At 39.3% G+C, this 16,940-nt stretch overlaps 1 long non-coding RNA gene across 3 annotated transcripts in view; it reads right to left on the minus strand.

Annotated features, from left to right (window-relative positions):
- LOC136014314 (uncharacterized) overlaps nucleotides 1-2,217 on the minus strand; it is an 84,475-nt gene extending 82,258 nt beyond the window's left edge. For all 3 annotated transcript variants that reach the window (XR_010612627.1, XR_010612625.1, XR_010612626.1), the window contains exon 1: nucleotides 2,012-2,217. This is a non-coding gene — a long non-coding RNA (uncharacterized LOC136014314). The remainder of the gene's footprint in view (nucleotides 1-2,011) is intronic.
- Between the last annotated feature and the right edge of the window lie 14,723 nt (nucleotides 2,218-16,940).

The raw sequence follows: 16,940 nt of genomic DNA on the forward strand, positions 1-16,940 counted from the left end.
ACCTGATAAGAACGGGTAATTTGGGTAAAGAACACTTTGATCTATGCTGATCACAATAAGGACAACCAAAATTTTTTTCTCTATGCAAGTACTTTTAGAGTAAACAAAGGCCAAAATCAATGTATTTGCCTCAGGCAAACAAAGGCGGATCCCAGCACCAGCAGGATTTGAACCAATATCGCTAACTGAACTATTGAGAGCCTTTCTGTGACAAAGCCAGGGTAGCCTTCCTCAAAGCAAGAAGAGCATTTTGCTGAGATGATGATGAAATTTCATCATCGACCACTGGCAGGATTTTGTTGCTGTAGATGTTGTTGCTGTGGGTTTTTTTCATTGTTTATGACTACAGTTTCTTGGTAAAACTGGGCATGTATTCTTAATAAGCTGTTCCAGGAAAGCCAAAATTACTTGATAGCAAAGGTTATGTTTTGCCCAATACTTTCAACCAAAGAAAAAGAAAGTGGAAAGTCTAAGTGAACTGTTCTGACATTTCTGAAACACTTCATTTACAGGCACATGCAATAAACACAAATGAAATAAAGGGCTAAATGCACACTAGTACTGCAGGAAGCAGCAGAAGTGACTTCTTTTTTCACAGTAGACTGGCTACTAGGGATTTTATGGAGGCTGAGCAAAACTCAGTTTAAAATCCCTCCTCAGCACAAGCTGATTTGAAGGCATATGTTTCATCTGCCAAGGAAATATCTTACCCACTGACTGTCCTGTAAGGTATCCTGGGGTAGAAGAGACATTAGAAAGACAAGATGGTCCTTCAGGCTATATTTGCCTTGAATATGAATATGGATTTATAGGAGTGGCTTTAAATATGAATTAAGCTGGCTTAAGTACTTGGTCCTTTAAATTCTATTAAGAGCTTTCTTGCCTAGACACTGATATTTCTGGATGTAGCCCCAGTTCAACATGTGTCTCCAAAAATTGTACAGTGCTGTCAACAGGACTATAGAACAAAACACATCACAGACTAGCATGCATGTCAAGGCACTTTCCTGGCAGATGAGATAGCATTTCAAATCACCTTTGGCAAAAGTATGTCAGCTGAGGTCTCCTACAACATGTATGAATGCCCCACAGCTGAACTTTCCAGGGAAAGGGGTTTATGGCTGTGTAAAGTCTATTTTTAAATATCCAGAGGTGCTGAGACACAAGAAAAGAGCATTTTAGAGAGAAGAACTTACCATAAGAAACTGGAAGGATTAGGGAGTACCATTTGATTGTTTTATTATACAGACATACAAGTCAGAGGCCACAGAGAAAAGATAGCTCTTGAAATGGGATTTGAAGACAGTCAGGAAGTCACCAAGGCAATCAGCAGGGTATCTGTTACAGAAGCTGAGAATCATGGGAGACAGACTAGGAGAAAAAGCTCCAAAATTAAAAGTCCTCATCTCCCTCTATACATCACAAATCAATACAAAACAAATAATTCACAGAAAGAGGCAATTTTGTGTGTTTGTTTGCAAGCCCTGATGGATCTATTGACTGGCATGCCCATTGTTCTTATCCCTGACGTGACACACACAGCATAGGTATCATGATGTATATAAGCCATGAAAAACTCTGGTGTGTTTCATTACCATGAGAAATGCAAGGTCTGGCTGCTTTTGACAGCTGGCGATGCTATTAGCTAGCCTTTTGCATTGGTAGCTGAAGAAAATTCAGTCAACATATTTTAACCTTCTAAGCAATTCCAGCACATTGTGATCTTACCAGAGCAGCTGATAACAACTGAAGTACAAGCTCTGCGTCAGACAAACAGCAGCTGGGGGAAGGGAGCTCTGTTTTCCTTCCTCCCCCATGCCAGCCCAGCTTGTAGATCAAGCTCGTCATCCCTTTCAAGGGAAAAGACAATGACAACATCTTTCTTCCTCCAATAAGAGAGAAAGAGGGGAACTTACCACTGCACCAGAGTTTTACAGAGTGGTGAAAATACACGAAAGCACTCTACAGCTCTTAAGACAGCACAGGCACAGGAAGGACAGCCCAAACCTACCTGGTGCTGGGACTGCAGCGTAGACTTTGCATTATAAACTGAATTAGGCTCTTATCCAAGACAAATTGTGAATTCTGCTGACTTAATTTCAGCTCCTCTCTGCAGCCTTTCATTAGGACTTGCAAAGGTTCTTTCTGAGCATTTTCAAAGTAAGGAAACCGAAGTGGTCTCCAATTTCAATTGTGCACTGTGATGAAAGTAGGCTGTCTGGGAGGAAAAGGGGGGTAAACTGGCCAGCTCTGTGAGTTCAGTCTGGGTCTCACATATGTAGGAGTGCAGGAATTCCTCAGCTTTGCATTTGGAAATGGGCCCAGGTCAGAAAGTAAAAATAGAAAAATGTGTATGAGATTCTAAGAAGCTCAGCTGCAAAGAAGGGGGAAAAAAGTTTCCTGTAGACCTTGATACAAGCTTTTCAGAAGTTTCAAGGACAAAGATGAAGCAGTTCGAAGGCTCCATTTAATTTTGGAAGACATAATTCATTATTCTGCATGGCGGAAAACTATTCACAACAAAATTATATTTTCTTTTTATCTCATTTTATAGTTTGCTTAAAAAACCCACATAAACAAAATATACATATATAGTCTCCATGGTTATTTTATAGCAGGACCACACTTTAACCCATATTCTTTTAACACTAGAAAAGAAGAAAATATCTTGTAAATGGAATGAATTAACGGTATATAACACCGTTCCTTTAAGCTCCAGCCTTAGTGGTGAACAGCTGTATCATTTCCCTCAGAAAATGCGGTTCTGCTTCCTTGCTCAAATATCCCCAGAATGGGCAAAACAGGTTTGCATGAGTACATGTATCAAAGAGAGCTGAGCTTAGAGCGGGATGCCCAAGTTATCTGCACATGTAAAGCTCGTACAAATTCCCCGTATAGAACAGACTACAAGCTAGATCCACCTTGAGAAAGTAAGTACAGAGGAAACCAAGGAGTGGCTAACATGGGATTAAAACATCCTGTCTGCTGGGTGGTGTGGGTTCAGCGCACAGGTGGCACAGGATTCAGCCAGCAGTACCTAGCTGCACATTGTTCTGTTTGTGTGTATGCAGCTATAGCTACACACAAAGGAGGCAGCTGTAGGTGGAGACACAAATGCCAGGGCACAACTGTCCTTTCTTTTTTTCTCCCCACAAAAATAGTCTGGCTGTTGCTGCTGCTGCCAAAGTAAGAAGCAGGGAGCAGGAGGAAGTGGCAGATGCCCCAGATGCAGCACTGCTGCTCCTTCCCTTTCCATTTCCCCACAAAGCATGACTTTCTAAAGCTTTCCCTGCCGTTCCTTTTCCCTTGGCTGTGTCCTTACTCCTCCCATGACAGACAGGGCATGCACCCTGCACACCACCCTGGGTGGAGTAACTAAATTTAGCCTAATAAAAACAGCCTCAAGGTAGCTCTGCAGTGAGGCCCCAGTGGTTCCCTACACCAGACTCCTGAGAAGGTATGCAGATAAGGGAAGGAATCAGATACACGTTTTCCAAAATTATCATTACCAACCTGTGATCACCACAAGCGCACAGGCTAAATGGCCTACAAAGGTAACCTATGAAGAATAAGGTATTAGTGAATACCCTTGGTTTGGGAAAGAATCCATGGGTTGTAACTGGTGAAACTCTTCTTTTACAATATAGCAAGATTAATTCCGCAGAGTTAATCTTCCAGCATTCAATAAGCAGACAGCTGAAGCAAAGTGGTCCTTTCTCCTCACTTTCAGAATGGTCCACGTAGCCAAGTCCTTTGATTTGAGGGTATGGCTGCATAATAAATCTGTCAGGCACTGTTACCTTGAAAATGTCTCTATTTCAAGCACTGCTGAGGTTTGTGCTGCAAAAGTAATGCAGCTGCTGGAAGCATCCCTGAATGTCCACATCACCATGTCTGTGTCACAGGACAACAGCACGTCAATAAAGTCATGTCCTTGGCTGTCGCATTGCTTATCAACTCCAAATAGAAACCCAAACCTAGATCTCCTAAAATCTAGTGAAGAAATTGCTAGCTATGTAGCCAAAGTTTTCTAATCACTCTGTCTTAAAACACTGAGGCTGGCACTAGTCATTCACTTCATTCACCTGTGCTGCAACCAAAAAGATGGGGTTTAAATTTGCACTAGAATTTAGTGCTGTTGAGTCACAGTTACTGAGCTCCACTTTGGTTTTGCTGTTTTCAGACTTCTTTTCCTGCTTTTTATGAAATCAATATTGTTTAAATGGTGTGAGTTTAAATGGGGCATAGCAGCCTAAGTTTTACTGATGAGTAGCTAGTGTTTTGAGGGTAAGGAAGAATTAATTACTTGAGCTACAAAAAAATGAATATACATACTGTAAAAAGAAGCTGCTCAAATATGGGCAGGTGACAGTCAAAGTCACAAGTACCGTTGCAAAAGAGCTGCTAAAGTGGAATAATACTTATGTACTGCAAACAGATTTGTTCTGCTGAGCAAATCTGACTCCTCTTGGGAGTATACCTTAGAAATATGTTCCTTTGCAGGCAACACAAGTAGGCAAACAAACACTTTAGTGTCAATAAAATGAAATATAATACAATATAGAAGTCCTTAAATGGAAAAGCAAGAGGTGGATATTGTCTATTATCACTTCTCAGGCCTCTTCTTTGAGGAAGGGTGACTGGGAAGGGTATTTTCTACTATTTGTTGCTATTTTTTATAACCTCAGTGCCCCAGAAAATGGAAAGTGGGGATGTCAAACACAATGAAGCTGGTAAAGGAGAGCTCACAATCACACTCATGTCCTCATTTGTCTGCTAGTCATTAGCACCCACTTTCAAAACCGTATCACTTTACTCTTTCCAGTACCAAACCTGCATTAATGGAAGTCTAACTGTGACAGAAGGCATTGGTGTTCTGTGTACATTGATGTGACAGCTCTCAATAGCAACACATTCAAACATGATCAACAGTTCAAAAATGGATCAAAAATGAGGAAAGTTCAAAAAATGGTTCAGCCAACCTGTTCTAGGGAGGGCGAGGCATTTAGACACACAGGAAGACAGATGTCACATAAAATACACTAAAAACCTACATGCATCTGGCTATTTGTTGAGTTCCAATAGTATGTTCAACAACTTGGCATGGGAATCATCCAATGAAATTATTCAGGTCATTCCAAATTATAGCATCTCATTTTTCCACCCCAGTATTTATGCACTTAGATTCCTTACGCAGCTCTTAAACCCTGTTAGGAAATTTTACCAGCAGGATGTATGGGATCTTTCCTCTTTAGTATCTGTAGCCAAGTGTCCATGACCTGCCCCGTGGATATACAGATTGCCCAGTTTTTTTGAGTATGCAAGGCCAAATTGTTCTGCTTCAGTATAGCTCAAAGACTCCTCTGCCTCCACTGCTGTTATTCCCAAGATCACTAGGAGGTGAAGGGGAAGAACAAACAGGACAAATGCATTCCTGATGTAAGCAGATGAAACCTTATAACCTCATTTTCCCTCACCCACATTTTAGGACTTGTCAGTTGAGTAACAGCTGTTTACACCAATTATGAATTTGGCCTAAGATATAGAAATAAATCAGCAGATTATATTCCATGGAGACTACATTAAAAATAAACTCTGTGTGTGTGTGTGGCAGAACTGAGTCTTGAGTCCTTAATTATAGGAAACAGGAAATACTTTGGTTGCCCTCCTTCCCAAGATCAAAATTAGTTAATAATTACACCACTTCTTAAAGGTTCCTTCTCCCTTTGGCTTTACTGCCACTGGGGAGGGGGAGGGAAAAGTGAAGGAGGGGGAGGAAACCAGGGATCACCATAACAATATGTAGGTGGAAAAAAGAGACATTAAATGTTCTAAGATAAGAGCAAGGAAAGCATCGCATGATAAAATCAGCTAGTCCTTCCCTTGTGCAGCACAGTAGGTCATTCAGGAGCATTCAAGAGAATTCTTTTGCTTCTGCTTTGTGAGGGGTTTTTTTTGGTTGTTTTTTTTTTTTTTTTTATATAGGCATTTTTAGGAAGCTGCAGAGTATTATCAAAAGACATTCAGGAGCTGGGGTGAGGGGCAGTCTTAGCAAAGGTTTCCCCTTTAGTGCCTTTAAAGTGGCTGGCAATTTTCTGCACAGAGATCCAGCTGGAGGTGGAGATGAAGGGACAAAAGTTTTTCTTAAATGAGAACAACCTGGCATTCTTCTCTGCTTTAAGGCATTGTCTCCTCTGTGTTTGCATTTCTTTTTTTAAACTAAACAAATTTAAAATTAACAACTCTTCTGGTAATCTGAACCAGATTCCAAAAATTGTTGCATAAGACAACCCTGTGGCAGCATTTAGTCTATTACAAGCAGTCTGCACAGGCTCAAAACCATTAAAACTCCTTTATCGACATTTTTTAGACCAGTATAATGGCATAATTTGCACAACAGTATAGGTAAACAGTGAGAATCCAGGCTTGCAGCTTCATGGTGGGAAGAAAATTCACATCTTGTCAATATTGGGCAAAACAGGCTGCAAATGAAGATGTAAAATCAGGTTCATGTTTAAAACATCTAAACTAATATTGCTCTAGGAAAGAAACAACACATTAAGAACAATGTGTGAATATCCACTGACAGCCCTAAGTGCAGAATATTGTTTCAATAGTGTAGTTTGCTCATATATGTAAAATAAGTAGGATTCGGTTGGCTAATAATTTATCTGGTGACTTCTTAATCTTGAACCAAAAATATCCTTGAATGTTTCCAGAGAAGCTGATATCAGGCATACACGGCAGCTGTAAAATCTGCCCTTTTTCTGCTTTATACTGGCTGACAGTTCATCATAGTCTTGGCTCTGCAAAAGACATACATAAGTGATTAATTTAAAGCACAGCAAGTAATGCCATTAACATCATGTGCCTATGCTTTCCCATATTCAAGGGCTTATATTTGACCAGTGCCCTTTCAACACAGACATACCTCTTGGGAGGGGCTTTGAGCAAATCTTATTTCAAAGAATGAAGGAGAGGAAAGAAAAGGATTTTTCTTCATAAAGGAAATTTCTCTGCCAGCAGCATAAAGCAGGGCTGTTCTCAGAGGCTTGCAGGATCCCTTCTCTTGTCTGGCAGCATCAGGGCACTACCCAGCTACGGTGGCCACCACTGACTTTCCAGTTGTTAGCCTTGAACACTCAGCAGTATGACCAAGAGAGCTGGAACTGCAACTGAATAAAAGTTCCCTGAACAATGTAAATGAAAATAGAGTTGTTTTTTGCCGTGCTGCAAAAGAAACCTCTGTATTTGAACCTTTTAGCTTCTCTCAAAGAGTCCTGGCCTTGTTTTCCCGCAAACCCTCAGAGAAAGGCCCCAGGGCTGAGGCAGTGAGCATTCAATTGCTGCAGTCTTCCAGCAAATACCATTAACCCTTTGGCTGCTAATTCCCCTCCGCTGAAGAAAAAATGGATGTCTGCTCTCAGACTACTCAGCATTTATCTGCTATCCTGATGTCCTTGAAAGTTCAAGGTTCAACAGCAGCTGAGCACTTAAGCAAGCACTTACTGCAGTTTGGTGGTCAAAAGGATAAGAGCTATTACCTCCGAGGGCTCCTTGAGTGTTTTCAGCCCTGCTGCTGACTCACTGGCTATCCCCAGGCAGCTCCCTCCAACTTTGCTTCATAACGTGCACTAATATTGAATCTGTGAGGCTTACTTAACCAACTAGTGTGAAAAGCTTTGTATCTCCTGAATAAGAGGAAGCAATGTGAGGAAAAACACCTGATGTTACTGGATTTTCAACTGTAAACTCAATCAGCAAATTCTGGAGTGCAGCTATGCTGAACACACACATTCATCAGCAGGAAGCATTGATACTCTATCTCTCTAGTCAGGCAACAAGAGTGAAAATTTCTTATATCAATCTTGCAAAGAGTATGCTCCGTTGCTGCAACAAAACAAAGCAAAACATGTTCACGCAGCCTGATAAACCTCCCCTTTATCCATGTGCTTACAAAGACAGTGGGCATAGGTATTTGGAAGTTAAATAGGTTTGTAACACAGTGGTATAAAAAATTATATCACTCTTGGTGTTAAGTGGTAATTTCAGAACGGTGAGGAGAGGCTTTTAATGAGTTTATTGTAGGCTACCATAGGGAAGACGATAGGACTGGGATCCTGGATCATTAAACACTTGGAATTATTTTTCCTTTTAATATTGCAGCAGCCATAAAGGCCAACTCAGTCTCTGCTACAAAGGCTTGTACAACTGAGTATTTATTTTTCCCAAAATTTATTTGTTGCTCTTGTTTTTCTACTTTTTAGGACATTCAGCTATATTTCTGTTCTCTCAGACTCCATAAAAAGCTTTCAAGGCTATATTTGGTGAGAAGATAGTGTGGATGTTCAAGACACAGAATAGCCACCCACTGTATTGTATTATCTTCTGCAGCAAACCACAACAAAAGTAATTACTGTGGTAAAAATCCAGCTCAGTGTTACTGAATGGTTATCAGATTCATCTAGCATAATTGTCAGAGACAAAAATTGCTTATGGTAAAAGAAATAAATTGCCAGTGTACTCTGAAATATGCCTTCCCCCAATTCCCATTACTCTGGAAGAACTCTGAAGTATTAAACATGGGCACTAGACAAGCTGTACAAAGCAAAATGAAATCTGAATTTCTGTTTAATGAGTCATCACATGGTCTCTTAGTAATTCTTTTATGCAAGAACTTCCTTAAAATGGGATCATTAATAACATGCTATTCAAATGCCTCAGATGAGTCTCAGGTTTCCACTACAAACACACTTACTTGTGATTACCGCTTGAATAACAGGATTTGAGTGTTAGTGCCCTGCTTATCCATTAACAGGTAACACTTAGGATTCAACCCCTGGCAAGCTGTCTTACAGCCTGACTTGCTTTGAACTAAGACTGCAAATGCAAGCAGTTTCACTCACACACATACAACAGTAACTCCCTAGCAAACTGTCTCTGAAGTCTAGCACTGGTATGAAATTTTTAAGCCAGTTGTTTGGTTTCTGTAATCTTGTTTTCTCTGCTCAGGAGGTAAAAACAGACATGGTTTTGTCAGAAACTACGCTCACTGCAAGTGGTCTAGAGGTCTGGGACATAGAACAGGGCTACAGAGAGGATACTATGTTCCTGAGGTCCAAAAACCAGTATTCATATTCTAAGAAATTACATTTTTAGACTATGGAGTCTTCAACATTACTGCTGCAGTTCTTCATTGTGCTTTAAACTGAGATAAAATTCTTTGCCTCTTAACATATCAGGAATGAAAGAAATTTATACCAGCTTCGGTGGCCAAGCCATAAACTGGTAAGGGGAAACATGAGAAGAAGATTATGTCATGTTGCTTAGGAATACAGTGAATTGTTTCAGAGATAACAAACCAGCTTGATTCCGCTTAGTATACAATATATTGATTATTTCATGATTTGCTAAAATAAACAATGCAAATTCTTCTGTATTAGTTGGTTATTTTTGCTGCATTGTTGCCTAGCGTAAGTCTCGTGAATTGTTGAATCAAAACACTGTAGCATAAAAATCTCCAGGCAGATAGATCATCACTACAGAGCTTTAATCCATTTATGTCTCCTGTGGTCACATCAGGTGTTGGCTAAGACTTCAATTCCTGTTTTTTCCAACAATGACAAAACTGCTAGCTCCTGCATGAAATATAGGTCATTTGGAGAGACAAATAACAGGTACAGAGATATACACTTACCTACATATATATTCAGGGAGGAAAAAAAAAAAGGAAGAGGATCATAACATATATATTCTTGTCTGGAAAACAAATGATGTTTGTATTTGCATGTGCTGCTCTTGATTCCCATGAGGCAGTTATTAGAAGTTTTCTTCTCATATTTAGTCATGTTTGGAATTGTTTTCAGGATGTTTAGACTCTTTTCTTCAAGTTGTCACCAGCTCATTACCACAGAATTACATTTTACAAACAAGAGCTGGCTAGAGCCAACTTGGCTTGGCTACTGCTGCCTCAGGGAATTTGAAAAAAATTATAATTTCCCTGCCTTTGGAAATAGACAGGCATGGACCCAACTGCAGGCAATCTCACCTCTTTACTGCCTTTCGGAGCTGAAGCAAGCAGCTTTTGTTTTCTTGGAGGAATTCTCCTGTTATTTGAAAAAAGAACACGCATGCAGAATATTTTTGCCCCCAAAACACAGTACATCTAAGCAGACATGAAATTTCATCTTAATCACTCTCAAAACACAGTGCTGTACAATGAGGTCCCCACTGTATTCCCCTTGAAAGAATTACTGAAGGTGGGTGGCAGAAAAATTTCTTTCAGTGCAGTGGTGAATCACGCCATTGCAACCAGTACTCAGTAGGACACTCAGAATGTTCAAAGCAGCCCAAGTCCTTGTCTTTCCCAAAAGAAACAATGGTGATACGGCACCTACTGCACCTGCAGCCTTTTTCCTTAAGGGTCCCTGGACTTAAACCTTGTTACATTCATGATTTGCCCATCTGCACCTTGCTTGACTACAATTTACCCATCACTAATCCTTACACACACACACACATGCCTGCACTGTGATAATGTCATAATTAGCAATTGATCTTTTTGTCTAACAAAAATTATCTTGCTGCTGCCTTTGATCTTTCTGAAAATGTCCCTTCTCAGCTTCAGCTTCATAAACTGCCTTCAAAACCGCAGCCTTCACTTCCCTATAATTCTCCTTTTTGCAAAGGACTTGCAAAGATCTCCCCAGAGAAGAAAGTGCTAGCTTTATAGAAAATTAGAGGCAAACTTTAAGGGATGGTCTGCCCACATGATTGCTCAAAGGTCCAAATGATGTGCTTTTTCTTATAATTACGGTTAGATAGTAAGTGCTGTTTAGTGATAAATTAAGTCAGCACATCTGAAGTTGACTTGCCATGAGAATAGGATATTAATCACCAAATAGCCATAATTTACCTTCAGTTAAAGCATAAATTGCAATTGTGAATAGATCAAGCCAAATATAACCTTATTCCTAAAGCAACCTACAGGACAGATTATCAGGCAGTGAGAGCATCCAAAGTTTAATTAAATGCAGAGCTACATCAATTAACATTAGCTGAGATCTGAGTCCAAAGGACCATCTGTGGAGTAAATCAAACACAAGTTACCTTAATATAAGTAAGAATATCCACGCTGTTTGTCCTGAGTGCATAGGGCCATATTCTGATGCTTCTCCCAGGTGGAACTATAGAAGCAGCTCCTCTGAAGTCTGCAGAATAATTCCTTCACAATCATGCTCTAAGTGTAAGTGGTTACCTACAGTTATTGGTAACATCAAGTTAATTCCAAGTTAGTAAGACCTCCTGCAAGAGAAAGTCAAATTATCTAAAAGGTAAGCCTTCACTCTGATTACACAAACAAAACAAATGCACCCAGCAACTTTAAGTGTTCAGGTCTTCAAATGGATTTCTAGGCCAAGCTTGTGAAAACCAGAAAAGAACAACTGTGTCCCTGAATAATCTTCAAAGCTCAATGCAAAATTCCATGCTTGGCAGAAATTTCTTGAAAAAGTCACAATTAAGAATAAAAAATTAAGATGTTTTAGAAGCTTTCTAGTGAGGTATATTTATTATTTCCTTGCTCATACTCATTCTTTTGGGAATGATTTCAGACAGCATAGTGCCTGTGAAAGCAAGAAATCCTACTTTTCAATCTTTGCTGTCATTTTCTTATAAGATTCTGGTCAGAAAATGAGACTAGCATTTCACAAAAATGCTTGCAACATTTTTGTCATGGTCTCAAAATGGATAAAAGTGTGTCAGAAAGTTTGACAAACAGCAAGAATGTGCCTCTATGCTGTCAAGAGCATTCCCCTTCTTGATGAGCCAAGACATGTACTACTCCCACATTCACACTTCTGCCTAAAGCTCTGCAACTTTTTCCTGTGGGAAGTCCTAAACCTTGAGCTGGGAGATTTTCCCTCTGCATTAGGTAGAGCACATTCTTTTACCACAATAACAGAAGTGCTACTTATCTTGGAAACAGGCTGATCATTTGAGCACTGCATCATCTGAGTGCTTTTAGATGTTCAGCAGCTGAAGTGTCCTATTGTGGATCATTCCCTTGCAGAACAAATGTTGCTGTCTGAGACTGTTCCAAACATTTGTTTGGCACACGAGCATTCCCTCTCCTTTTGAAGCAGTATTAAAGGCACTGTCAGCTCATTAATGGATTTTTTTTAACTTTTCTTTTGGCAGAAATGAAACTATCACTGAAAGAAATATCTTGTAAACATTGAAACAACCACAACAGCATTCCATGTGCACACGCTGGAAAACAAAAACAAAATAAAAGCAGCCTTTTGCAATGAAATGTGTCTTTCCTGAATCAGCAAAGACTCCCATGACCTTGCAGCCATTCTTTGGAATAGCCACTGAAAGCTGCATAAATCAAACAACAAAATAAAAGCACTGTAGTGCACAGGACAAATCTTCCAATGTTAAAGGAGAGCCACTGCTCTGAAAACACCAAGAACTGAAATCTTACCCACAGGTTGACTTGTATACAAATGTTACCATGCCTACTTCAAAGGCCACATTTCCGAGAGGACTCATATTCCCTTAGAGAAATTCAGTAAAGATCAGAGTTTTAAAGGCCTCAGGAAACTGGATTTTCAGTAGAGCTTATTCCGGAAGGCTAACATTGATACTTAGATGAGACATGAGTACCACAAAAAGTTTATACATAAAAAACTCCTTCTGACAGATAGCATGATGAGCATTCTATGTAGAAATGTAAGAATGTGCTTGTTATCCTTACTCTCCTCCTCATCTTTTCCCCATTTAAATTGTTTTAATCTGAGAAACTAAAAACATTTAAATTCAGCTTAATGTACTCTAGGTATGAAAGGAAATAGACTTTATCTGAACTCCATAGACTCTAAATAAGCACTCTCTGTAATTAATTCTGTACCTTTCCTTCCATTACTGGTTATCTTTGACCGTTTGTTGTTTTTTCTTTCCTAGGTATTTTTGATGAAAGATGTGCTATGAAAATACGTGTGTTTTTCCAGAACATGTCTGATTTGGATGAAACATTAAAAAATCATTTAAAAAAACTAGCCACTGAAATAAACTACCAGAAAAGGGCCTTTCTCAAGTACACTTCACTTTAAAGGACCTAGTCTCTACACAAGAAGGCAGGGGCAACGAAAAGTTGAAACTGGTCCTGCCTTCAAAAGATCAATATGACTTGCTATCTTGTATCTGTGTCCTTTGGGTATGGCTAAAAACTGAATTGCCCTACTCAGATGATATTTAGATGTATGTACAAGAACAGGGAATGGAACATGTTTATCAAACTTAGACTTTGTGCTTTGGAAAATAATTTAAGATTAGTGTCTTGCTAATACCAGAAAACTCCAAATAATTTTTTAGATCCATGCAAAATCAGACATTTGTCTGCAAAAGTATAAAACTTGAATAAAATATAGCTTGTGTTCTTTTGATGCACTAAGGTTGGTTTGTACTTCCAGGCTTGTAAGAAAGGCTAGATAAAAATTCTTTTAACAAGAAGTTAGGTGCTTGTTTAAAAGTGACAACAATAGCTTGGGGAGATAAGGTAGGTAGATAGATAGACAGGTAGATAGATACACAGATATAGAGAGGTGCTGGGACTTCGAATGAAATTCCCTGAAATGCCTTAGCCTCAGGTGCTCTCAGTCTCATGACAGATTTATGATATGGACTTTGTCATCAATCAAGAAGAAAACTGGATCTAGAACTGCCATGTAATGTATGGGACAGTTTCTCCTAAGATGCAAGGTTTATGTAAGATAACCATCTGTCACTCATAACAGTTTGGGCAAAATAACTGTGCCCCTCTTTCCATCTCATAGCTGTCAATATCCACTGAGCAGCCATGGTTCAGATGCCCTGAGTAATTATCTAGACCAGACCAAATTCTATGCATCTTACTCATCAAAGATCACAGGAAATCTGGAGCTTGTTTTGATGTCCTCACAAGAGTGCCTGCGACAACAAATGAGCCTGCAATGCATTTGCAAGAAATTAAATCACTGAAAGGAACAAGTCTTTCTCGTTTCATATACCCATTTTGTGAAGCTTTGCCTCCCTTTTTGGACCATATTACCTTGTAACTTCAATATTGTATAAGAATATTCATTAACTCCTTGTGCAATTAGTCCAGAAAGAGGCTAAAGGGAATATGTCCCCTCTCCTCTATATTTAATGTACCCATTTAGCATTTCAGTTGCCAAAATCTTGTAGAGGTGCTTGAAGGCATTGTTAAGCTTTCAGTTTTACACTGGGAATTGGGCAGGCAATATACACCCCAATACAGGCATAAAATATTATTCGGGAAAAGCATGGCATCCCTGATGTAGGTCAATTATTAATGAGCTTGGCTCTGAATTAATGTGTTTCAGTTGCAGAAAAGAGTGACACAGTTTAAAATACCCTAGAACACTTGAATAACTAACTAGTCCCATTTCCAACAGAACAGGGAAACCATCGGTTACAGCCCACGTTACTTCCCAGGCCTTAACATGACAAGGAAAATACTACGTTTATTGAAGTCTTTCAACTAAGGGAAGGGATAAGACTTCATATTACAAAGTCTTACAAGGCTGTGTCTCACAGCAGACCTCAATATAAGTCTGGAGAACTGATGGTCTCTATTCATGCTACTTTCCCAAGATCTCTGTTGTCCCATAGTGTGATATCTGTCTTAATTTTTTTGCCAGTGTCAGCAGGTTTCATTTTCCCTTTCTGAGAGAAGCAGTTCAGGATGCATATTTGTTCAGGTTTGCTGCATTTCACAATATTGCTGTCTCTCTGTTCTAATATATTTAGGAATTTGCAGAATTGTAGAATCAAAGAATCATGGAATAGTTTGGGTTGAAAGGGACCTTCAAAGGTCTTCTAGTCCAAACCCCTGCAATGAGCAGCGACATCTTCAACTAGACGTTATGTCATATCCGCTGTTGTTATTTATCTGAGTACTTTTCTGCTGTACTGGAAAAGTTTTCATTTCCACAGAAACCAGCCCTGGAAGGATATTTTCCAGAATTTTACTGGGGAAGGAAACCTTGAAAGCATTTTTCCATAAAAAAACAGATTTCAAAGAACTGACAATAGCTAATCTAGTGAAAACTACAACCATTGCTTCATCCCTCCTTATTTCAGAATGACTTCCTAAACCATTATTATCAGTACAGGTTATGTCCAGTCACAGAGCCTACATTTTTCCTTTGGAAATATTATGAGAAATAATCATCTCATGACACTGGAAAATATGTTTTCCCTGAAGAAAAGATGAGTGAAATTCCATGAAGTCAAAGAAAACTAAAATTTCCTCTCAACTTCACCTATGTTTTCATTGTGCCTTAGAAGAGTTAGAGTTAGCAAACTTGAATACCCAAGTTTGAAAAAGGGGATATTTGAACCACTGGAAAATGAGCAACACAAGAAATCATCTCTCATTTGGGTCTGAAATGGTGCATGTCAAATTGTAATGAAGTAGGAATAGGAGCAGACTTTTCCAGCTTTATTTTAACAATATTTAGTTGATTTGTACTTTTCTTGGGTGTCTTACATAAATAAATACACAGTGACTTGCACACAAAAAGGTTTTATGGTCACATGTCAGCAACTTTGGAGGCTGATGAAGGTCTCACATATCACTTGGATATCATAGATCTGGTAAAAGGAGCAAGGAAATATCCACATTCATCTGTTCCTTTTCTTTTCCAGGCCAAATCATAATGAATCATCCTCATCTCTTTATCAACCTTGTATCTGTCACTGTCTTGAAAGGGCAGGGGAAGAACTGCAGCAAAAGAGACATAGCAGTCAGCTGCATCCTCACACAGGTAACTCAGGAGAACTGCTGACATCCCCCAGATTGACAGCTGCCTACACAGGGCATTACATCACTGCACCACGAGCTCATTAACCAGGTGCTGTCAGGAGCTAGAAGCTAAGAGAAAGGAAGGTATAAATCATGTTTACAAACCACATGTGCAATGTCTTTCAGTCCATTTGTGGTCTTTCAGTAGCTCTATTTAGTATTCTGTACATCTGCTTGGGGTTTTGTGTCTTTTTTTGGTTTGGGCTTGTCTTTTTCTTTTTTTTTTTTTTCTTATCTTCCATGGCGTTTCCAATCATATCAGCTACAGAATTGCTTACATTGAGGTATCCATAAATTATACTGCAGCCTAGGAGTTTCTAGTGTGTGAACAAAAGGCACAAATGCAAATGCAAGATGTTTAATTCACTGTTTATGTGTGATGTTACCCAGGTGCCAGTGACATCCTTCTGACCAGCGCAGAGGCACAAGGGACCAACCCAACATACATTTTTAATGTGATCAGCTGTGACAGCACATACACAGAGCAGACCTTGCGGCCTTAAAGCCATCCTTTTGGAACACTTCTAGGGGCCCAAAAGAAATGGTTTAATTAATCTTCTTTTTTTTCAGGATTGCAGCTTTTTTTTTTTTAATATAAATTATGTACACTGAAAACCTGCCAATTATAGCAAATTAAGGGACTTGGCAAGTGCATCCCTTGGAGACAGATGGTAAATAACATTCAGATTCTGAGTTGAAATAGGGCTAGTGATTAACTGGTACAGGACAGAAAAGCAGTCCAAATAAATGAAATAAAAGGGTTTGATATGAATGCAAGTACCGTAGGTTCCTTTTTTGTGTGTGTGTGATAATAATGGCACCAAAAATATTGATGATTCATAATTAATATGCTGCAACCTCTGAGTGGCAGCAGGATTCTAGATCTTTAGCACTATTTTAAAAAACAGTGCCAGTTGTTTATTTTGCTTTCGCGAGACTGCAAACAACTGTCATTTCATCCTCTCTGGAGGATCTGCCAGTTAAAAAGACAAGAGTGCAGCCTCACTACAAAGATGAAATGCCCCTGTGAGTTGCAGAGGACCACAGGCAAAATTTCAGAGGAAATGGG

The sequence above is a fragment of the Lathamus discolor genome, chromosome 5 (genome assembly GCF_037157495.1).
Source record: "Lathamus discolor isolate bLatDis1 chromosome 5, bLatDis1.hap1, whole genome shotgun sequence".
In the NCBI taxonomy this organism is placed as follows: Eukaryota; Metazoa; Chordata; class Aves; order Psittaciformes; family Psittacidae; genus Lathamus; species Lathamus discolor.